This window comes from Alexandromys fortis, unplaced genomic scaffold (assembly GCF_014885135.2).
Source record: "Alexandromys fortis isolate MF-2015 unplaced genomic scaffold, M_Fortis_MF-2015_v1.1 scaffold_60, whole genome shotgun sequence".
Taxonomy (NCBI): domain Eukaryota; kingdom Metazoa; phylum Chordata; class Mammalia; order Rodentia; family Cricetidae; genus Alexandromys; species Alexandromys fortis.
Genome location: NW_026067946.1, coordinates 7,533,261 through 7,556,882, shown reverse-complemented (window position 1 = coordinate 7,556,882; position 23,622 = coordinate 7,533,261). Strand labels below are relative to the sequence as shown.

The 23,622-nt window shown below is 43.8% G+C and overlaps 1 pseudogene; it reads right to left on the bottom strand.

Moving 5' to 3' along the window:
- Nucleotides 1-1,436: 1,436 nt before the first annotated feature.
- On the bottom strand, nt 1,437-1,735 carry LOC126506012 (60S ribosomal protein L37a-like; annotated as a pseudogene).
- Nucleotides 1,736-23,622: the final 21,887 nt, after the last annotated feature.

Here is a 23,622-nt window from a genome sequence, read left to right as displayed (position 1 = left end):
CGGGTCCCCATCCCTAACACAAATAAAAAAAAAAAATTGATCAAGCCAGAGAGTCAAGCATCAGTGTTCCATTATCAGAGATTGATTTTTTTTCCCTCCCCATTTGCTTTTCAGTACTGGTCAACAAGACACTGCGTGAGCATCTGGACACTGGCAGGCAGCACTGTGTCAGTGCATGCCGTGAGACTGCTCCAGAAGGCTCTCAGTGGCGTAAGAGATTCTGAGGGCAGGTGTTGGAAGGCTGACGATCTGCTTAGACAGAATACACCGGGGCAGAATTGTGTTTTCCAGAATCTTCGGGGCATCCCGAGGCTTGCTGGACTCTGTGACCACTCTGTGCCCATGTGGTCAGTAAAGCCAACCAGAAGCAGGAAGATACCTGTGGCCACAGTTTGAAGGGAGATCTCTCATACCTTGCACTGAGCTTTTTATTTGGCAACCTATGGCTTTTGTGTGAACACCATGCCCTCGGTAGAGTATCTCCAGTTAAATTCTTCTGTGTGAACACACACACAGCTATGAAATAGTAAGTTTTCATACGGATTTTTTTGTCATCTTTAGTGTTAGTTTTCCCTCCTTCCCAGTACCTCCTCTGATCTACCTTCCCACTTCCCAACCCTTTCCTCTCTAACCCTTCCTCCCTTTATTCTCTCCTTTGCCCCCACAGCACGTGACTTCCATTATCTCTGTTCCCTTGAGCTCTTTCTTCACTCACCTTCAGTTCCTTTCTAGTTTCCTTGAATCCACAGGTAATCCTAGTTGAACACGCAGATCTAAATCAATGCAAAGATCTATATATGAGTGAGAATGTGTGATGTTTGTCTTTATGGGTTTGGATTACCTCACTCAGTATGTTTTCCACTTCTGTCCATTTGCTGTGAATTTCATTGTCCTTTACAACTAGGTTAAATTCCGTTATGTACAGGTGCCATATTTTCATTATTTATTCATCTAATGATGGACAGGTATGCTGGTTCCATGTTCTAGCTACTGCAAAAAAGGGGGGATGGGGCTAAATAAACATCAATAAGCATGACCTCTGGAGCAGGAAACAGAGTCCCTTTCTGAGTCTAATCTCAGGAATGGTAAAGCATGGTCATGTGGCATGTAAATCTCTAGATTCTTTAGGATCTGAAACATGGGTTTCAATAGTGACTGAACCAATTTGGGCTTCCACCAACAGTGCATGAAATTTCCCCATTCCCCACATCTTCTCCAGCACTGCTTCTCTCTCTCCCGTTCCTCCCTCCCTCCCTCCTCCGTCCTTTCTCCCTTCCTCCTCCCTCACTCCCTTCCTCCCTTCTTCCTTCCTTCCTTCCTTCCTTCCTTCCTTCCTTCCTTCCTTCCTTCCTCCCTCCCTCCCTCCCTCCCTCCCTCCCTCCCTCCCTGCCTCCCTTCCTTGCTTTCCTTCTATAAATTAGCCCATTCCTGGCAGTTCAGGGTTGTCTCAAACAGTAAGGTTTCCACTGATCTTGAAATTCCTTTAGTCTTCTGACAGCTGACTTGATTGTGTTAGTGGACTTGGCTGTGGTTCAGGCCCCACCACTATTTCCATGCAGGAACCAAAGGGTCATATACCCAGGGCCCATCTCTTCATCTTGGTCTTGCTACAAAAGGGACATGTATGCTTGGTGTATTGGCTGATTTTGATTTTCGTCACCGCTTTTCAGAGGGAGGCACCATAGTGGGCCCTGTAGTTACCCAAGATCCCAACTTTCTTGATGCACTTAGCCATGTTGCCATGACCTAAGCCCAAGGCTGGAAAGCATCTTCTGTTTTCTTAATTTTAGCCATTCTGACTTGGGCAAAATGAAATTGCAAAGCAGTTTTAGTGCCCATTGCCATGGTGGCTAAGGATGGCAAATACTTTTAAAAAAATCACTAATTAATAAATTAGTGAGTATGCATGTATATTTGTGTGTGTGTCTGTGCATGTGAGTGCACACACCTGTGCCAGGGCATAGCATAAGTGGGTTAGTCAGAGGACAACTTCTGGAAGTCAGTTCTCTCCTTCCATCATGTGGAACCCATGGATCCAATCCAGGTTGTCAGGCTAGGTGGGTAATTGCCATTCCCCAATGAGCCATCTCACCAGTGTGCTGGTGAGCACTTCTAAAATGTACTTCTTAGCCATTTATATTTCTTCTTCTAAGAAAGCTCTCTTCACCACATACTTCACTTTTTAATTGGGTCATTTGCTTTCTTGGTGGGTTTTTGTTGTTGCTGTTCTTTGTGTATTCTAGATGCTAATCCTCTGTCAGATATATAACGGGAAAATATTTTTTTTTCCAAAGTATGTAGGCTTCCTCTTCAGTAGAGTAACAGTTTCTGTTGTAGTTCAGAAGTCTTTTGATTCCATTAAGTACCACATGTTTGCTGATTTGTTGTGGAATGTTAGTTGAAGATGTGTTACATTTGTTTATGCTGTGGAACATTGGTTGAATGATGCAAAGATGTGCTGTATTCTTTTATGTTGCTTTTGTTTAACTCTGTGAAGCTGTGTTACTTTGCTTGTCTAAAACAGCTGATTGTTCTAATAAAGAGCTGAACAGCTAATAGCAAGGCAGGAGAAAGGATAGGCAGGGCTGGCAGGCAGAGGAGATAAATAGAAAAGAAGAAAAAGAAAAGCAAGGAGGAAGAAAAGGGGAAAGAGAGGAAGACTCCAGGGGCCAGCCATCCAGCCACACAACCAGTCACAGAGTAAGAAGGAAAGAAAGGTATATAAGATAGAGAAAGGCCCAGATGCAAAAGGTAGATGGGATAATTTAAGAAAAACTGGCTAGAAACAAGCCAAGCTAATGCTGGGCATTCGTAAGTAAGAATAAGTCTCCATGAAGTGTAATTATTTGAGAACTGGGTGGCAGGTTTCCAAAGGGCAAAGAGTGAAAAAACCAAGTACATTGATTGTTGGTTCAGTTTCCTGGGTGAACAGGGTCCTACTCAGAAAGTTCTTATATGAGCCTATCACCTAAAGTATACTTGCTAGTCTATCCTATGGAAGTTCCATAGTTTCAGCTCCAACATTGAGTTCTTCTATCCATTTACAATTATTTGAATGCAAAATGAGAGAGAAGGATCAAGTTTCATTCTATATATGTAGATGTGCTGTTTTTTCTTCATTGTATATTATTGGCATTTTCCCCAAAATTCAGGTGGCTGTGGGTACAAGAACTTATGATAGTGAGACCCTAATGCTGAAGACACCACACACCTCGGTCACAGGATGTAGAGTCATGAAGCTGGTTCTGCCCAGGAAGCTAATGACTAGGATAGCAAGATTCTTTTTTGGGTTTAACAGTGACATGAATTTTAGGAGAATAGCCATCTACTTTCTACTTGGATTTCTAGTTGGTTCACCCCACAAGGGGTAACACATGCTTAATTCTGCAAATCTGGCCAAAAACCTATGGTTGGGGAGCTCGTTGGCTCCTGATTGAACCTATTCTTATTATTCTGCTACACAGACATTGTATCAACTTGCCCTCTAAAGTCATATTCCTATCCCCTTTGTGAAGCTCTTGGACAATAGCAGAGATGTTTCTTTGTGCAGCAGATCGAGGTTTAAACATAGAAACTCACAAGTGGTCATAATTCAGGAAATAGGTGGGACGCCTATGTCACACACTCCTTCCCCAAGTCTCAGGGCTGTCCCAGAAGAATGTCAGCAAAATGGAAGAGCTTGAGGTCAGGGAGCAGTGGAGAATAACAGTATCTTCTAGACACAGCAAGGCCACTGTGTTCAGGAACTCACAGCAGCTGTGGTTGTGTGCACGTGATCACGCCAGTCAATATTCTAGCTTGGGGTGGGAGGCAGGGGAAGGACTCAAGAGCTCCTGCCCAGAGCAAAGGAGCTATTGATAGTCCATGGAGGTGGGGAAGACTCTGTTTTCTTTAGGGGTGTGGTCACCCTCAATGATGCTCCAGAGGATGGCTCCACACCAAGGAATACAGGGGCAGCACAAGTTGAACTCAGTGGGCTGTAACAGCGGTTCTCAACCTCGGGCAGAAACCCCTTTGGCAAACCTCTGTCTTCAAAAATATTTCCACTGCAATTCATAACAATGGTAAAAGTACAGTTACAAAGTAGCAACAAAAATAACTTTATGGTCTGCTTGCCTCTGCCTCCTGAGTTCTGGGATTAAAAGCATGTGTCAACATTGTATTTCTGATCTATAAAGTAGGTATACAGTTGCATCTATTCCATAGCCTAGAAGTACCTGCACCATAGGCTTATTGTGAAAATTTAATAAGATAATGATACAAATAAAGGCCATTCATGTATACAGTACTTTAAAATATGTATGCACAAATACCACACATACACACACAGTTAGACACACATAGACACATGGATCCATACATAAACAAAATGGCTTTTAACCCTGCACCTAGAAGGAAGGTTGATGGAAAGGTCTGGAAATTGTGCACATATCTTTTCTCCAGATGATTCTGATAAACAAACATATTTGAGAACCATTGATGTTGAGCATTTATTGTTGTTGATGTATTAAAACAGAGCTGATTTTTAACAAATAAGGATTCCCTCATAACTTCACAGAGAAGTGGAGTCCAGATACTTTTCCAAAAATCTCTTCCAAGGGAATCTCATTACCCCTGCATTCCTCCTTAAGTTGTCTTTTCAAATGACCTAATGAGCCTGAAGTCTTCACTATTGCCTGCCCTGTGAAGACAAGAATGTGTGACATGGAATTCCACTGCAAATGGATATTTTATCCTTGGACCTCAGTCTTGACTGTGAAGTTTAGTTTAACTCTGAGAAAATGCATTATTTATGTAGATTGTCTGCATCCTTGTGGAGTGAATGTAGGGACACTGCCATTGGAATTTCCAGGAAAGGAAAGGAAAGCTAGCGAGGGATTCAAGTAGGAGAGCATACACCAAAAATCAATGGCGGTCTCCTCATTGTTGCTAAATTAGGTGGTAGAAAACATCACTGATCCTCTGGTTTTGTGGTTGGTTTCATTGATTGGAACACAGTAGGAAATCTCCCACAGATTCCTTCTTCCTTTCTTTGCTTTATGTAGTTCCGTGATGCAAATCTGTACTCTTACCAGTTGGAAGTGACCGTAAGCCAACTCCTGTTAGCATTCATGGACCCAGTGTGAGATTATATCTCAGTTTTTACAGTGGTTCAGAGATAATCGTGTTCACCTGTTTTCTGCCATAGCTAGATCGAGGGGTTCACAGTAAATCTTTAGCACCCATTTAATTTCAGTGTACCACACAGGTTCTGTTCCCCCTTTCTTTCTCAGTCTATCTTTAACTGCTCCCTCTCAGCTGTGCTATTCCAGCTAAAATAGGCTTCTCTTTCCTCACAATTTAAGCAATAATTACAGGATGGTATCTCATTGGCGGCAATCTGGATCACATGTCCATTCATGACCTCATCTCATCTGTCCAGCCATCTACCTACTGTCATGTAGTGATTTGCCAGGCCTGAGGTAGCATTTTAGTTCCTCAAAGAATGGGATACACCACATCCTAAGAACACTGGGAAGTCAAAGACTTGCGATTTCTGTCTTCCACTTACCGATTTCAGAAAGACTTAAATACTGCTTTCTCCTGCTTCCTCTTTGATCAATTTATTCTTTTTTTTTCTTGAATAACTTGACTTTCCAGATGAGCCTGTGGACAGCAGGCTACAGGGGAGACGTTAGTTTTTTGAGAGGTCTGTGCCAATAGGTTCGTATATAATAGTATATAATAGTAGTCCTAAGGCCTCTTCTCCGGAGCAGGAGATGGTTCAGGCGTTTGTTGAAAACATTCTTTTTGTGGAAAAGCCTTTCACTTTCACTCCTCTGCTCCCTCCAGCAATCTGAACCTCAGGAGTGAATGTTTCCTAATTCTCAGCATCCTGACTTTTTGAAGCATGCCCTAAAAATTGCCAGAGTAAAGGAGGTTTGTGAAATTCGGTTAAAAAAATGTTTTGCTGTTGTACTTTGAAGATATTCATATTTCCAAACTCGTGAATAACATGATTTCCAAATTTGCTTCAAACGTTGTGTTCTCAATGACCTGTCTCTTAGGACTCCTTTCTGTGAGGCATTGGTGAGCAGAGGGGTGACAATGGCCATGCCTTTCTGGCCATGAATGGTTCCATGGGAAAGGGAAGCATCTGCTGGTTGTCCTTCTGTATGCAGCCCTGCGCTCAGTACCAAGACCGAGCATACACCCAGTAGAATCCATCTCTGTGCTGTGGGTGCTGGGACTTAGGAAGGAATGCACAACATAAAGGGAAGAGCATGGTGGTTTGAATGAGAGTGGACCCTATAGGCTCATATGTTTGAATGTTTGGTTCCTGGTTGGTGGAACTGTTTAGGAAGGATTATGAGGTGTGGCCTTGTTGGAGAAGGTGTATCACTGGGGTGGGCTTTGAGGTTGGTTCCAAAAGCCTGCACTGGGCCCAGTCTTGCTCTCTCTGCTATGTGAATGAGATAAAAGCTCTAAGCTATTTCTTCAGTGCCATGCCTGCCTGCCTCTTCCCAGGCTTCCTGCCATGATGGTCATGGACTTACCCTCTGAAACTGTAAGCCAGCCCCAATTAGACGTTTTCTCTTATATGTTGCCCTTGGTCATGGTGTCTCTTCACAGCACTAGATCATGACTAAGGCAGAAAATAGCAGATATTTTGAATAATAAACCTACCCTGTGCTTGGAAGTGGGGCTTTGCAAAAACTTCTTCCAGGAAAATTTGTCAATAATTATGACATTTAAAATACAAAATCTATAAAGGGCCAGTGAGATGCCGTCAAGCCTGGTGACCTGAGTTTGGTCCTGGAGACCCACATGGTAAGAGAAGAAAAATCACTTCCTAAAGTTGTCGCCTGACCTCCACACTTGTACTGTGTTGTAGAATGCCACCGTAGAAATAAATACATAAATGATGTTTCAGTTTATTAAGATTTAATACAACATCACACAAGACCTAATATATAATAATCTGCGATTGCATAAAGAAATTCTAAGTGTGATATAAAACCTTTAATTTCAGAAACTGATAAAATGCATTAAAAAAATCTCTTTTTTCTGCATGATGAGACAAATAGCAGAGGAGGAAGACAAATGGCAAATTGTAATTTATGATTCACATACAACCTCCCACAAATCAATGAGAACGAGAATAGGAAACAAATAAAGACACAGAATCTAGTCAGATCATAAAGAGTTATGAATTGATTTTAAACATATTAAATATGATGATTATCCATCAGTAGATATGCTTAGCTTAAAATTTACCCCACCAGACTAATAAAGATAAGAAAATGTCCTAAACTAGTATATGTGTCTGATAGGGGACATGTTGGGAAACAGTCATTTATACATCCTGTTAGGGACATAAATAGACAGAATCTCAGAGGGCAGTTTGGCTATTTGAAAATTTGTGTGATTGTTTTATTTCTGGATATGCATCCTCTTTTGGGCATCTGTGTGGTTTTGCTGAATGATGTATCCACATCACTTTCATTGTTGGCTCTTGCACAAGACTCCAGCGATCCAAAAATCTGTGAAAGGGGGATCCCTGGAGTATGGTGTGAGCCTTGGCAAAGGCTGTCCAGCTGTGAGAGGGAAGAACCTCCCCGTGTGCTGACATGTAGCCACGGCCACGACAGAGGGCGTGGATGAGGAAGAGGAGCATCGTGTTTCCAGGTGTGGGTTAGACCAGCTGATGCCCCAGGACCCAGGCAGGAATGGGAGCTGAATGGCTTTCAGACAGTTATGTTCAAGAGGGTTACCTTTTTCCTAAATACTCATGTAACTTTTATAACTGTAACTTCAGAATTCACCCGTCTTTCAGAAGGCAATGTATTTTAAATAAAATAAAAGTTACCTATGAATTGATGCAGCACTTCCATTACTCGAGATCCATCCTGTTTATAAGAGAAAAACACAATCCATTGGCAGCCCAAATAGAATCCCTCCTGTGATTGTACAGAATATGAAATGTTTTCTAACACACTTGGCAATAAAGTAAAAAATTAGGTTGGGCATGGTGGCATGTGCCTTTAATCTCAGCACTCAGGAAACAGAGGCAGGTGGATTTCTATGAGTTTGTGGCCAGCCTGGTCTACGAAACAAGTTCTAGGACAGCCAAGGCTATACAGAGAACCCCTGCCATGAAAAACAAAAAAGAACAGAACAGAACAAAACAAAATGAAAAAAGAAAAATGACAGTGGGCATGGTGGTGCTTGTCTTTAATTCTAACACTTAGGAGGCAGAGGCAGGTGGATTTTTGTGAGGTTGAAGCCAACTTGGGCTACAAAGACAGACCATAAGTTTAATTAATTAAAATAAAATACAAAATAAAAGCAGAAGCCAGCAAGATGGCTCAGTGAGTAACATCACAGGTTACTGTGTTAGCCTGATGGCTTGAGTTTGATCCCAGAAGCCCCAGTGAAAGGGGAAATTCACTTTCAAAATTTGTTCTTTGATATTCACACATGTCATAGCGTGTGTGCCCATACTCACACATATTATACAGCAAAAGCACAAAAATGTTTAAAATTAAAAAATGAAAATAGCAAACAGCAGAAGCAAATTCTAGAAAAAAATATGTTCTGTATAATTTGTGGCAAAAACAAATATAAATATTAATGCAATTAACATACCATGTATATAATACTTGTATATGCATGGAACATCCATGCCTGGAGAAAGACATGAAAATTATTTGAGACAAGAAAGTCTGTAGTTAATGGATATATAAAAACTTATTTTTCATTGTAACCCTTTATGTACCTTATTATTATGGTTTAAAGTGTAAAATATCTCCACAAACTGATGTTATGGAATACTTGGTCCCCAGTTGGTGACATTGTCTTGGGGATTGAGGGAACCTTTGGGAGGTGGGGCTTAGTGAGAAAACTTGTCGGTGAACCTTGAGATTTATAGCTCTGCCTGCTTCCTGTCTCCTCTTTGCTTCCTGATATTTTCAGCTGTTGTAGCCTTGTATTCCTGCTTCAACAGCTGGAGCTGCTCCTGCCACCAGGGCATCCCTATCCCTTCCCTGATGGGCCGTACCCCCAAATTGGCCCCAAATCAACCTCACCATTAAGTAGCTTCTGGTTTGGAATTTGGTCATAGCAAGGAGAGAAGTAATTAATATACTCACGCATTTTAACTTCTGGTGTCCAGCTAATTCCAACAGAAGGGGACACGTAAAGACAGGGATGAACATGCAGCTTGGCTGGGCTGTGAGCAGCTGAGTGGACCTTCTGGATGAGGAGAACCATGCGAGTTAAAAACTGCAGTAAAAGAAGAGCCAAGCTCATGGTGTGTGGAGCTGGAGTCCCACAGACACATTTGGACCTTCTGTAAACCCAGAATGACCCAACAGACAGAAAATGCAATTGCAGAAGACGAGGCTTCATATTTTGAGCAACAGTAGCCTTATTTCAAAGAAGCCGTTTCGTTTTAACATTTAGTTTTCATAGGAAATGTTTGATTTTTATAGCATTTTCCCGGGAATTTGGCAGGCACGAAAAGGGAAATGTTGACTTTTAGGTGCTGCCCGTTATGCAAAATTCTGAACTATTCAGAACACAAGGGAAGCATGCTTCGAGCACGGTGACCTTAAAACTGTCACAGACACATGCATCAGGGTCCATTGCCCATGGCCGATTTCCTCGGTCAGTGGGCGGGTGTGCAGCTGGCTAAATGCCTTGCAGCAGCCAATCCAAGGATGCATGTTAGCTTCTGATTTAAAGAGAAGTGGGCGAGGGGGTGGGTCAGGCATACACTGCTGAGCTGGCAAACTCTTTGCCTCATAAGCATGGGGCCCTGAGTTCAGATTTCCAGCATCCATGTAAAAAGAAAAACGAGGCACGGTGGTGATCATCTATACCTTCAGCTCTGTGGGAGTAGATACAGGCAGACCCCTGCAATCCACTGGACAGCTAGCCTAGTGGATGAGTGAGATTCAGGGATAATGAGAGGCTAGACCTAAAACAATAGAGAGGACACCCATTGAAGAAGGATGCCATCCTCTGGCCTAACAAAGATGTCAACTTCTGGCCTCTGTAAACATGTGTATGTGCACCCAGCTATATAATTTATACATGTACGCATGTGGACACAACGGGGGTGAGGAGGGAGCCTATAGCAGAGCGTGAGACATGAGACACGTTATTTGGGGTCAACAGGGAAGCCTGGAAAACAGGCCTAGTGAAGTCAGTCCCCTGTCCTGACAAGCACCAATGCCTCTCAGCCAGAGAGACTGTCATGTGGGGCACATGTGATCCAGCGGCTTACAATAGCACAAGGCCAGGGATCAGAGTGAGCACCCCTGGGACATGCTTTCCCAATGGATTGGCTTGAGCCTGGGAGGGAGGCCATGCACTCAACAGCAGTAGGTGCCCAACCAACAAGGAAACTGAGTCTACGGACATCTTATCATCAATGAAGTTGCCAGGCCTAAAAGCTACAGCTAACTAACATTTAGACTACCAGTGTCTCTGAAACCCAACTCTTCCCTTTCTATCCATCTCTGGAACACAAACCGGCTGCTGTTTGCTGCTACGGTCAACGAGAGCCCTGACTGTCACATCTCTGGTGGTGGTGACAGTGGCGATGAACTAGACATAGCTTTCCTCGTCTTAAATATTTTTGCCCTTAGTGGCTAATTAGTTCTCCTGACAACCCGATGTGAAGTTAGGAGTCTAACCCACACTAAGGAAACTAAGGCTCACAGAGGTTTGATGACTGACTTAGGGGCTGTACCTGAGTGGAGAAAGAGCCATTCTGAAACTCAGAACGGTGAATTTCACGTTCTTTGCAGCATCTTTCAAACGTATCTGGCATGATTTAGAGTACCTGGCTTCTTTCCTCTCACTCACGACTGGGCTGTTGGCTCAGAAGACCTACCACCTTCTCTGAAGACATGCACAGGGGATCCTTCAGACTGTATGAGAAGCCCCAAAGAACAGTAGATAAAGCTTGAATGACCTCAAGTTACTGGAAAGCAAGAGGCTCCTCTGCCCCTGAATCCTGCCAGAGCACGACTTCTTCACAGCTACAAACAGGCTGGCCTGAGTAAGGAAGGTGCCAAGAGGCGAGGCCTATGTGTCACTGCTGGGGTGGACATAGCGGAGGGAGACGGAGGAAAAGCACGGATGGTGACATTTCCATTTCTGGTGGCCCCATTGCTATGTGCCAGAAATAGGCTCAGTCCAGTGTCCTCTGCCACCCAGTTGTCTCCCTTCCCTCTTCTCCCACTTGCCTCTTGTTTGGTAACTGTGGTTTCTACTCAAGTAGGATGGACATAGCAATATGTTTGTTGATGACCAATGGAAGAGCTGTCAAGTACTGAAACATTATTGGAACCAGGAGCTAGACGCCATTAGGTGTATTACTGGAAAAATGTAATCTCCAGTTGACCTTCACTGTCTATATGCAGACCGAAGTCCTTCCACACCAACCTGATCCCAACAGTGAGGTTAGAAACGTCTAAGGGGCAATTGCAGCAGTTAACTGTTCTTTAGTGAAGACTTTCTTTTTCTCTTAAAGGATCAACTGCATTCTTTAAGAAGTTTTCAAGTGAAGATATATCCAATAAACTGTTTTTTAAAGTAAAAAAAAAAAAATCAGCATCTATTACCCGCAAAGGAATTATCAGTAGCTTAGGCTATCCTGCCTCCCGGAGGGTGGCAGGTCTTTGGTGAGTTCACGTGAGCCCCCTCCTCTGAGGCTAACCTCTCTCCCTCTCTCACAGTGTGCTGTTTTTCCTTCCTTGGGGCCTGGCAGGTAGTTTGTCATGCTGAACTTAATCAGATCACTATGTAATTACAGAGGGACTGTCAGGATATTTTTGGTTGTCATCTTCTAACAAAATGCAGATTGCGTGGCATGTATACATAGAATTACTCTATAATTTAAAGTAAATTGACATTTAATTTCAATTTAATTACACAGGAATTACAGACATGACAGATAGAGTCTAATTAGGAAGAAAGTATGAGAATCTGTTTATGGAGTAAAAAAAATCCGTCTCATGTACACTTTTAACAGAATCAAAATAATTCCCTGAATTTTTGTAGAGTATGTATAATAGCAACAGTAATAACGAATACCGCATTTGGGCCGTTCATCATTTGTATATATATTAGCCCAATAAAACTAGCTGTGACTCGGTGAAGTGTTGGTGATGATTCCCATGTCACAGATGGGAAGATTATCATCAGATGAGATGAAAGATGTAGACAGTGTCGTTCAAATAGAATGGGGTCAAGGTAAGGTTTAAAGTTAGCAACACTGGACCTTAAACTCATTGTCATCCATTTTCCCCTCATATGAAGCAAAGGAGCATGGGACGAAATCCCAGGCCTTCTCAGCAGCCTGTGCTCTTCTGAGTACTAGCTTGGAAAATTGGACTTTGTTTCTCCATCCCTTTCTCTCTTTATCTTCTATCTTTCCTTTCTTTTTCTTCATCTAACAAATGTTTATGCTGATGGATCCCACTTGTTGGTATCGCTCTGAATGTTGGGAGATAAGGGATGGGGGAAGCCCTATCCCCTTCCTCACAGGATAATTTGCGTGGAGGGTGGATGTGGGCACAGGCATGTGTTGGTCAGCCGACAACTTTCCGGAGCCGTCAAGGATCCATTTCTTCTAAGATCAAAGCCCACTTCTGTCTCAGGACTTATTTTTCTGAAACTCCTTTTTTTTCTTTCCTGTTTTTCATCTCAATTTTGAGAACTTATACCATCTCTACAACTAACTCTTCCCGTTGATTTAACGGAATCACTTGAACACATTTATTTTACTCTGTCTCTCTGTCTTTCTCACACACACACACACACACACACACACACACACACACACACACACGGAGGCAGGTGGGTGCCACCGTGTGCATATGAAGGTCAAAGGACAACTTTCTGGACTTCGTTTTCTTCTTTTACTGTGGGTTCCTGGGATCGAACTCCGGTTCTCAGGCTTGCGCAGACAGCTTCGCTTTTACCCACTGAGCCATCTTGTGACCCAACATACTTGTTTTTGAAAGTAACTTTTCAGCGTCCTCTCAGCTGCACACCCTGCCTGACCTTGTCGGAAGACACGGTAAAAGAAGGCTCAAACATCGCAGAACAGAATGGGAAGTCCTCCTGAGATCAGAACTGGCTGCCGCGGCTTGCAAAAGGTTCCTATCGGGGCGGCAGCTGTTTGGAAGAAGAGCAAGAGGGGCTGCTAAATGTCTGTCAACACCGAGTCAACCTGCTTCTTATTGTGATCGGCAGCGCTGAGAGGGAATTGAAAGGGAACACAATTTTCTCTGCATTCAGCGGGCTTTGATGTTGTTCATACCCTACTCAAACCACGTGAAATTGCGCCGTGGGAGACGGTGCTCTGACCCACTCAGTGTATTTCACATGAACTTGACTTTTCTGTACCTACAAAGGATGACCACAGGTCGTTCTGTGACCTCGAGGTTTCATGACCCTGACATTCAGCACAAGGACCCTGACAGCACCACAGTCCAGAGTTGAGGACCCAGTCTTCCTGGGCCTTTCCTTAGCCAATGGCAGAGGTGGGGGGGGGGGGGGCAAGGTGTTGATGCTCACTCCTACACTCACTCTGGAAACTTCTAGAGTACTGTCCTAGATGCTACAGAAAAATAAGCTTCATAAAAAGCAAACCCAAACCCAAACCCAGCTCTCCTTGGTTTAAGAAACCTAGGTGAGGCAGCTTAACCTCCTCAGACCCAGACAGCTGCTTCCCTTCAGACCTAAGGATCTGATACTGTTTGCTTATGAACAAGCAAGTTCCCTATGCTAAGAAAGGGGACATTTTGAGAAGGACAGCTACTGTCTCCTTGGAAACACATTTTGATGAAATGGAAATGATGATGTAAATGAATCCAACCCAACGGATTAATCAAATCATTAACATATCAATCATTAACAAGTAGATATGATACAAAAAAAAAAAAAAAACTGATGAAATTGCTCCTGCAGGTCGATGAGAAATCCATATATTACCCTGCCTTAAATTCTTTCTTTTTCTGGAACAAAACATTATATAAATAAACATAAACATAATAAAACAGCAACAACCCTGTCTGTCATGGTAATTTCCCATTTTGAAGTAGAGGAGAGAGGTACACAGGAAAAGATACTTCTGTTTGAACACCACCCGAGAGTTCTACATAGCTAATACACGGCCACAATTGCAGTTCCTGGAACCCGTACACCTTGTTCAATTGCTTTCTCAGCTTTACGAAAATGAAATCTAGGAGGAAGCCAGCCACTTCTAAAACCACACTTAGAATTCATCTTCAGTCTGCAGCAGATAAAAATCAAAGAGCTGTCGTTTTACCTTTGCCTCCTCGTTGGTTTGTAAAGACTACACACACGGCAAATCTGAACACGCAAGAGGCGAGTTAATAAAAAAGAGATCAGAAGACTAAGGGACTTTCCGCCCAGAACACGGCGGCTCAGGCGTACATAGGAGCTCTGCAAAGGGACACTTTGTCATGAGGCGGCGAGGATGGGGACAGCGGTAATTGAGAGAGCGTTTTCCCAGTGGGAAGCTATGTGGGTCACACGCCCTCTGAGTCTGGGATTAGGAGACATATTTACCATCATACCCGGCACCAGAAAGAGGGGGAAACTGGCTGCCTTTGGGCAGGGTTTGGGGCAGGGTGTGTTCTCTTTCTGGTGATGCAGAAGGCTTAGGCTCTCAAGCAAGCGGCAGCGCCGAAAACTCAGAAAGCTCACTGGGCAAGTTCGTGGAGCAAAACTGCTACGTTCGTTCACATATTTATAGCTCTGAGGATTGAGTCTAGTGCCTTGTGCATGCTGAGCATGCGCCCTATTTCACCACGTCCCTCCCTCAGCCTCTTTTTCTTGATCGTCCCACGCTACCCTCCTTAACGCTCACTCAGTTGCTTGGTTACACGAAGATGATCCATTCTCCTTGGACCTGAGCCCCTTCCCTTCCCTCACCAAAACATACCCTTACCTGTCTTAGGGCTAGGAGACCTAGGGTCGGGGGCACGCAGGCACACTGGGGTGGATGAGCAGGTGAGCCGTGAGTGTTGTAGACTGCAGCAGCGGCGCTTCTGGTGGATGGGACAACAGGGTCCGGAGCCGTTCAGTTGGAGAAGCTGCTACCCATAGAGATGGCCCAATAAAACACTTCTGCGGGGGGAAATTCCATGGCGGGGGCTACTGGTTTGATCTCTTGCCAGGTCTGACAAAAAAGCTAATGGAGGCTTCGGCATTTAGGGAGGTTGTTTTTGTTTTTGCTTTTGTTTTTGTTTTGTTTTAAGAATAAAAAACCAAAAGCTAATAGAGGCCCTGGCATCAAGGAATTGGTTTTTGTTTTGTTTTGTTTTGAGATAAAGTTTCACAGTGTAGCTCTGGCTGTCCTGGAACTTACTTTGTAGACCAAGCTGGTCTTAAACTCATATTCAAGTGCCTCTGCTTCCTGAGTGTGCCACCATGTCCCGTTTAAAGTATAATTAATAATGTCTTCTTTATTTAACCACCTCCTTCCCATCCCATCCCGGCCCCCACCCCAAAACCAAAAAAACAATTGTACTCTGAAGGTTGTCCTAATTCCTGAGGACAGGACAAAGTGTAGCACAAACGTTTAGGGCTGGAGACAGGCAGGTGAGGAAATGAGTGCCGCCAGGACATAGATAAGGCATGTCAAGCAATGCCACAGATGACACTCAGGTCATACACCCATTTCCTGCATTGTACACTGGCTGACCCTTATGGCACTTTGACCCACTGACCTGAGAACGGTCAGCCAAGGGCTATTCCTGGTAGGCAGTCATTGCCCGTTCTCTGGAGCTCTAGTGGGAGATATGTAATAAAGGCAGGTGTGTGTGTGTGTGTGTGTGTGTGTGTGTATGTGTGTATGTGTGTGTGTGTGTGTGTGTGTGTAGCTGCCTGCAGAGGCCCCAGGAGGATGTAGGATATCCCCTAGAGCTGGCATTATGGGCAGTTGTGAGTCATTCAGTGTGTGTTGGGAACGGAGCTCTGGTCTGTTGAGCCATCCCTCCCTCCCTGGCATCTCCCTGTTGTGTAGAGCAGGTATTGTTTGAGGGCATCCAGGAAGAGGGTTAGGCACTGTAAAGCTTTTCAGAAGGTCTCTTGACTGTAAGGCGCCACCATGAAAATCAATCGAATGTCGGCAAACCTCTTTATTACAGACAGCCATGTTGCCCGTGGCCACTAGATCCTTGATGGAAAGAAAGGCGGATCCAGATGGCAGGTGTGTTTAACGGGACTGCTCCTAAAATCCGCGAGCCTGGGTTCTAGGGTTACCACCTCCTTGTGTTAGAGAAGGGGCTGTGTTTAAAATGAGTTAAGTTTTTTGGAAACGGATACCGTTCTTGTATGATCGAGATCCACAGTTGTGGCAAGGGTGGAAAAGCGAGTCACTAAGCAGCGGTGTACACACTGTTAATCCCAGCACTCTGAAGGCAGAGGCGGGCCAGTGTCTGAGTTCGAGGCCAGCATGGTCTACAGAGTGAGTCCTAGGGCAGCCAAGGCTACCCTGTATCAAAAAAAACCCAAAAAAACAAACAAACAAAAAAAAAAACAACAAGGGGGGCGGTGGTGGTGCACGCCTTTAATCCCAGCACTTGGGAGGCAGAGGCAGGCGGATCTCTGTGAGTTCGAGGCCAGCCTGGTCTACAAAGGGAGTTCCAGGACAGGCTCCAAAGCTATAGAGAAACCCTGTCTCGAAAAACCAAAAAAAAAAAAAAAAAAAAAAAAAAAAAAAAAAAAAAAACAAAAAAAAAAAAAAAAAAAAAAAAAAAAAAAAAAAAAAAAAAAAAACAAAAACCCAACCATCAATGAAAGAAATAATCAAACGAACTATATCACATAGTTGTGTGCAGCTCACCAAGAGAGGCTGTGCCTGCTCTGTGCACACTCAACTGCAAACATGTATGCGGCTCGCCATGAGAGGCTGTGCCTTCTCTGTGCAGATTCAACTTCACGCATGTCATTGTTTTACTCTGCCTGTGTCCAAGCCACGGACATGGGAGAAGCTTATTTCTAGAATCCTCCTCAGTCCAGTGTGAGGAAAATCAGTTGTAAAACTATTTAGCTTAAATAGCAGTTTCTTTAAAAAGCCCAAACACCAATGCTACTTGCTACACAGGTTGATGGAAATAAAATGAAGGCCGCAAGAACATTAAATGTTTGACTGATTTTTGTTGTTGTTGTTTCCTCTTGGGAAGGATTTAAAAAGCGGCTGCATTGTGTTTCATTGTCCCATGCCTATCTGGGCATCTATGCATAAAGATCTCTTTCCATTGTCCAAGGTAATTTCAGGTTCAGCAGGAGGAAATATCACCATCTTGTTGCCACTCTGCTATACCCATGTTTTAATAAACAGAATTTACATTGCTAGGTTCTTGCAAAACTAGGAATGATAAACATATGCTTTGCAAGAGAAGTAGTCATTTGCCTCGCTCGCATTTAGGCTAAAATATGATGATTTCCCCAGCAAAGAGAGAGACAGAATGGCTGCCCTGTGTTTAGCAGTATTTGCTAAGCCCTGCCTGGGCCAGCTGGTAGCAATGAAGGAAAAGGGGGAGACTCAAGACTGGGCACTGAGGAATGGACCCCAAGGCTTTCTCACTTGTAGGGGGCAAGCACAGTACTTTTACTTTATTTATTTATTACGTTTTTTTTCGAGACAGTATTTCTCTGTGTAGCCCTGGCTGTCCTGCATAGGACGAATTCTAATTAGTCTTAATAATGGAACCCAGAGTCAGGTATTAGGGGGTGAAAGGTGAAGGATGAGGGAAGCAGTGTGTCCAGCCACTAGAGAGACCTTTAGACAGATTCAATCCTACGTAGCACAGGGTGCCCTTGAACTAACAGAGATCACTTTTCCTCTGTCTCCTGGGATTAAAGGCTTGTGCCACCACTTCCTGGCCTCGAGCGGTGATCTTTGATCTTCAGGCAAACTTTGTTTGTTAAAACATAAACAAACTCTCACTACAGTCCTGGAACTCAGAGATCCATCAGTTTCGCCTCCTGAGTGCTTGGATTAAAGGCATGTGCCACCACTCCTAGCACAGGTACTTAAAAAAAAATTATTATTACTTTTATTTATCTCCATGTGTGGCTGCCCATGCCTTTACAATAGTGTGGAAGGCAGAGGACAGCTTTTGGGAGTCAGTTCTTTCCTTCTATACTGTGGGTTGCAGGAATTGAACTCAGGTCATCAGGCTTCCTGGCAAGTATCCTTACTCAGTTAGCCACCTCACTGGTCCAGTTTTCATTCTTGAGTTGGTCTTTCAGATTTTTGGAGCTCTTTTGATGTAAATTAGGTTTTTTTTAAAAAGTCAATTATTTCCATTAAATTGTATTTTAACTTTATGATTTCAATTAAAGATTTGCTCTCATCATAATTTTTATTTATTCAGAGAACCATTGGTTTCAATTATCCATGGGTCCAGTACTGATTATGCACCAGAATAAGGTGTTCATTGAGTTAACTCTCTGGTTAAATCTTATCAGTGAAGTGATGATTTGAATATACAAAGCGACTTCCCTCAAGGCGTGATGAATCCTTTAGAACTTGTCACTTCTAAGTAGTAATTATTCCTGACTTTCATAATTACATATCTAGAGCGATGCTAGAAACATACCAGAAAAAGTTTTCAAATGGATACGAAAGTGTTGCGCAACAAATCAAAATTCTGTTTACAGTGCGGCGGCACATCACTGTCACCACTGGAAAGGGACTACAGCCTTTGTTTTAATGCAACAAGACAGGCTAAGTCCCTAAGGAGGGTCTGAAAAGAGAGGACAGAGGCAGATTCCCAGGATGCAACATTCAGATATCTGCTTTCTGAGAACCGCTCTACCCAGTCTATGGCCCCAAGAAGTGAGAAAGTGTGTGTTTGTGTGTGTGTGTGTGTTTGCGTGTATGGATCTGTGCAAGCATGCACAGATTATTACATACTTGCATTGCTACAAACACTGTATTTTGTGTGTGTGTGTGTGTGTTATGTGTGTGTGTAGCTTGGGGCTTTGTCTGTGATTGTATGTGAGTGCAGGCACACTCAGGCCTGGGCACTATCCTCCATGATGGTGGAAAGTGAGACAGAAGGAAGAAGGCAGTTTTTGTTGTTGTTGTTTTTGTGTGTGCTTGTCTCACTTCAGATCAACTTCTGCAGCCGCAAAGACCGTGATATCTGGCATGGTGCTTTTAAAACTACAACAGTCCCCACACTTGCAGATTTAGAGGCAAGTCAAAGGATGAAAAAAAAAAAAAAGATTAGTAGATTTGGTAGAAGGTAGGCTGCTATTGCTACGTTGTATAAAGAAGCTTTATGGAGAAAACATCAGGAACAGCTGGTGTTGATTAGGAGGCCATGGCCTGGAGGGTTAGGGCTATGCACCACCCTGAAAATATGTAAGTTCTTGTGCTACAAGTAAGATGGTCAACACTTGACTGGAAGACAGCAGGGCAGTGTTGAGCGTCCCCACTGAGCTTCCCAATGAGACTGCCTCTTCATGCTATAGAACCTCAGCTGTGTTCTTGCAATCTGGTATGGAATCCATTGCTCCATCACTTACTTGTAGTGGGACAAGTTCCTCAACTAGCAGAGGACCCATCATTCCTGGGTGAAGATAAAACCCCCCTTCTCAGAGTGAGAAATGAAATGTCCACACCAGAGCTCAAAAAAAAAAAAATGTCTTTTCCATTTGCTGTGGGTTCTGTCTTTGGTGAGTAGTTTTATGAGGAATGCCTATTAAGAAGTAGTCTTCCTTAGATAACCCAAAAGATTAGATCCTTGTGTTACGGACATTTCCAGCTAATCACAACCAATAAAGACCTATTTGACTCCAGGTGCTAGCTATGCTCTTCCCAGGAACTCATATTTGGTTCATTGTGTATGTGTGTGTGGGGAGTTGAATAGGTATGGCCCCCATAGACTCATGTGTTTGAATGCTTGGTCCATAGGGAGAGGCACTATCAGGAAGTGTGGCCTTTTTGGAATAGGTGTGGTCTGGTTAGAAGAAGTGTGTCTCTGTGGGGAATTATTTATTTACAATATTTCATATGCTCAAGCTATGCTCAACACGATGCATAGTCTCCTTCTGCTACCTGTGTATCAAGATGTAGAACTCTCAACTCCTTCTCCAGCACCGTGTCTGCCTGTACTCTGCCTTGTTTCCTGCCATGATAATAATGGAGAAAACCTTAGAACTTGTAAGCCATCCCCAGTTGAATGTTTTCCTTTATAAGAGTTGAAATGGGGACTTGGAGAGATGGCTCAGTGGTTAAGATCAGTTGCTGCTCTTCCAGAGGTTCCAAGTTCAATTCCCAGCAATGACATGTCCACTCACAACCAGTTATAATGGGATCCAATGCCCTCTTCTGGTGTACATATTTACATGCTGACAAAGCACCTATGTACAGAAATAAGTAAGTCTTAAAAAACAAAAGAACATAAGAGTTGAAATGGTCATGGTGTCTCTTCATGGCAACAGAAACCCTATGACAGGGATGGACTGTGAGTAAAGGATGCCAAGAGACATGGCATGTTGTAAGCTTCAGGATCAAGAGGTCCCAGTGGTCCATCCACTCCTGATAGTTAACTTTTCCAGTCTCTTGTGTACTGAACAGCATCAGTGACAGAAGACATGACTTTCACCGCACGGGGGTTAGGAATATCGATCTTCCCCTTAGCCTGACTTGATTCTGAGATACCAGCTAAGCGAATTTACCAAATTGTTTAGTCTCTCTGGCTTTTAGTTTCCTTATCTGTAGAGTTTCACTCATGTTTGGATGCTGTTGGGAGGACTGAATAAGTTTATACATGGAAACTGGCTGGCTCACAGCGATGAGTAAACACTGGCTTTGACTGTTAGATAATGATGAATATTGTAAATAAATAATTCCCTAAGCTGGATTTAAGCATGTCCTTGGTCTGCTGAGCTCATCTAAGAAGCTATGGATGTAGGAGGCCTGGAACATTTTGGGTAATGAATCCAGTTGTTCTACAGCCAAAATTGTTCACAACTCTCTAGGCCAAGAGCCTTACAAGTAATGCCTAGACAAACTGAAAGAAAAAAAAAATAACAAAGAGACAGGCGAGTTCCATTTATTTATGACACTGGCAGTTTCAAATTTTGTCTTCCTAGATATGTGGGGGGGGGGGGGCGGGGAGAGGGTATTTTCCCTACTCTCTTACTTCCAAACACTTTTCCATCTCCACATTCAAACTCAGTCAACACATGGATGAAGAACCCTACTGCCAATGATGCTGAGAACATGTGTTCCTTTTACAATCAAGCTGCATTGTCCACAGTTTGGCAGTGTGTCTGAGCCTGATTTGAAGCCAATGGCCTGAGCTCTAAGAGGACATTTGCTCGTCCCTCAAATGGTGTGAGGGCGGTGATTGTCTCAAATTCGGTGGTAGAGATGATGTGATAAAATGCCCAGAAAGCTTTCAGAACAGGATCTGGGATTTACTAAGCATTCAAGAGATAGTCATTGCTACAATGTTTCAGAAACCCTTGCCAAGGAGGCTTGGGAACTGGAAGCCCACAGTGGGGGGAAAAAAAGGTACCAGTTTGGGAAGTCTAGTACCCCCACCTACTACATGTCTACTACAAGCCCCGCTCCATGTTTCAGCAGAAGTTATCCTTCTCAGCCTGACCTCTCCTGGGCCAGGACCTCTAAGGAAGAGTGGAGCCCAACTATCCACCCCCGTCTTTGTCTTTGTTTGCACACTGTTGCCTCTGAAGCCAACCCTAGAAGGCCCTACAAGGATCAAGGGAGACTGAAGAGGCGAGGAGCCAACATTAGACCTACCTCACAAAAGTAGTTATCTTGCTTCAGGTATTCTATGTGGTACCTACCTAAGTGGTACCCTGAGCAAGACACCCATTTTATAAACCTGTCATTGAGAGCTCGTGTCCCTCACTGGGTGGAGGGGAGGGAGGCCAGGCAAACAGCTGCTCGTTTGTTTAGCTCCGTGGTAGTTAGAAAGGAGGCCATCATTTAAGGGCCACAGTACAAGAAACAATTTACGGGCTGTGTTCAGTGACATGTGCTTTACTGCTCTATTATAATACTGGCTTATTAGAGGAATAACAAGGACATGTGAAAGACACCTTGGAAGGGTTTCACGTTGCTGCCTTGACTCCTAATAAAGCAGGCTGTCCCTACTAGTCCCTGGCACAACTTCCCTCAATACATCAGTCTAAGGAGGCAGCGGTAGGCTCCCTGCCAGGGTCTCCACACTCACTTCATCTGCTGTGGCTTAAACACCAACACCGGTTCCCCTCAGGGCCTCCAGGCCTTGCAGCAAATTCCTGGCCTCAGACTGAAGGGGAGCAAGGCCTTTGTGGGAAAACATGCTGGGAGGGGCGGGAAGGCTTCTGGGGTTGGGGAGCGGCCCGAAGGAGGGGCTGGAGGCAGGAGATGCTGATGGAGTGAGATTGGGCAGTGCGCGTTATTAATCAACACACAGCCAAGTCTCCTTGCCAAGAACACACACTAGCTCCTAAGCTGCCAAGAGACCCGATGGAGGAGCCGCTATCAGAACTCCAAGCAGTACTCACTCATGCAGCTAGTTAGAGCAATTAAAACCAAAGTGCAAGTTATCGTGGAGAATAATGTATCGTACGGTCCAAAGGCCTCTCAAACGCCAATGATTGATGATGTATTAGTTCATTTGTGTAGGATGAGGGATGGTTTTCCAGTTCTGCAGCACACAGAGCTCCCCGCTCCATCTTATCCCAAGAGTTACAGCGATAAAGAAATATCCCCGTGCCTCCTTATGTCATCTTGACACCTGAAATGAATTGACAAGGCTGCACACAATTCATCTCTCCTCTAATCCATGTTTGCAACATCCAGGGGATTCGACTGCGCAGCTGTGTCTGCGAAGGTCGTGCGCGGATCTCGGTTTGCTGTGATATGAAATCCAGGTGTGTGTGTGGTTCTGGTTTTACGCGGCTTGCATTTCTTTTTTAAACAGAGTTATGTGACATCGCTGTAATGCAGAGTTGAGCTGGAAAAACTTGACTGTAAATGAGACCTGCTTTGAAGGACAGTCAGGTCTTCCTGTGGAGAGGGCACGGGTACCCAACACAGGATTGCCACCATGCAAACCTCCTCATTTACCATGTTCTCGCTTTGTCTCTGAAGCATGTTCAAGAGCTTCCAAGAACTTTTACTCCCGGTGAGGAAAAGCAGGTGAGCGTTTCGGAGGCTTGTGCTTGCAAGCCCTGGTTGGTTAAGATTTCCAGGTCTGCCAACAATTTAAGAGAGTTTGCCCCAGGGGTTCTTGCTCTCTGCACACAGGTGTTTCTGGTGGACACAGATTCTCTAAGACTCTTAGAATGCTTCCAAGTGCAAACACTCAAGAACATAACAAATGCGGTGAACCTAGGCAAGATTAGCTTTTAAATTATTCTGTGTGTCAAGGTTGTTTGATGGGTTCCCTGCTGAATGATTACTTAAAAATTTTCTTTGCATCGGTTTGAATATGCAAAACTTAAACGTTATCACCTAAGCTTATATAATGATGATGATGATATCATAATTATTAAGCATTGTGAATATTTTTTTTTTTTTTTTTTTAAGACACGGTTTCTCTGTGTTGCCCTGGCTGT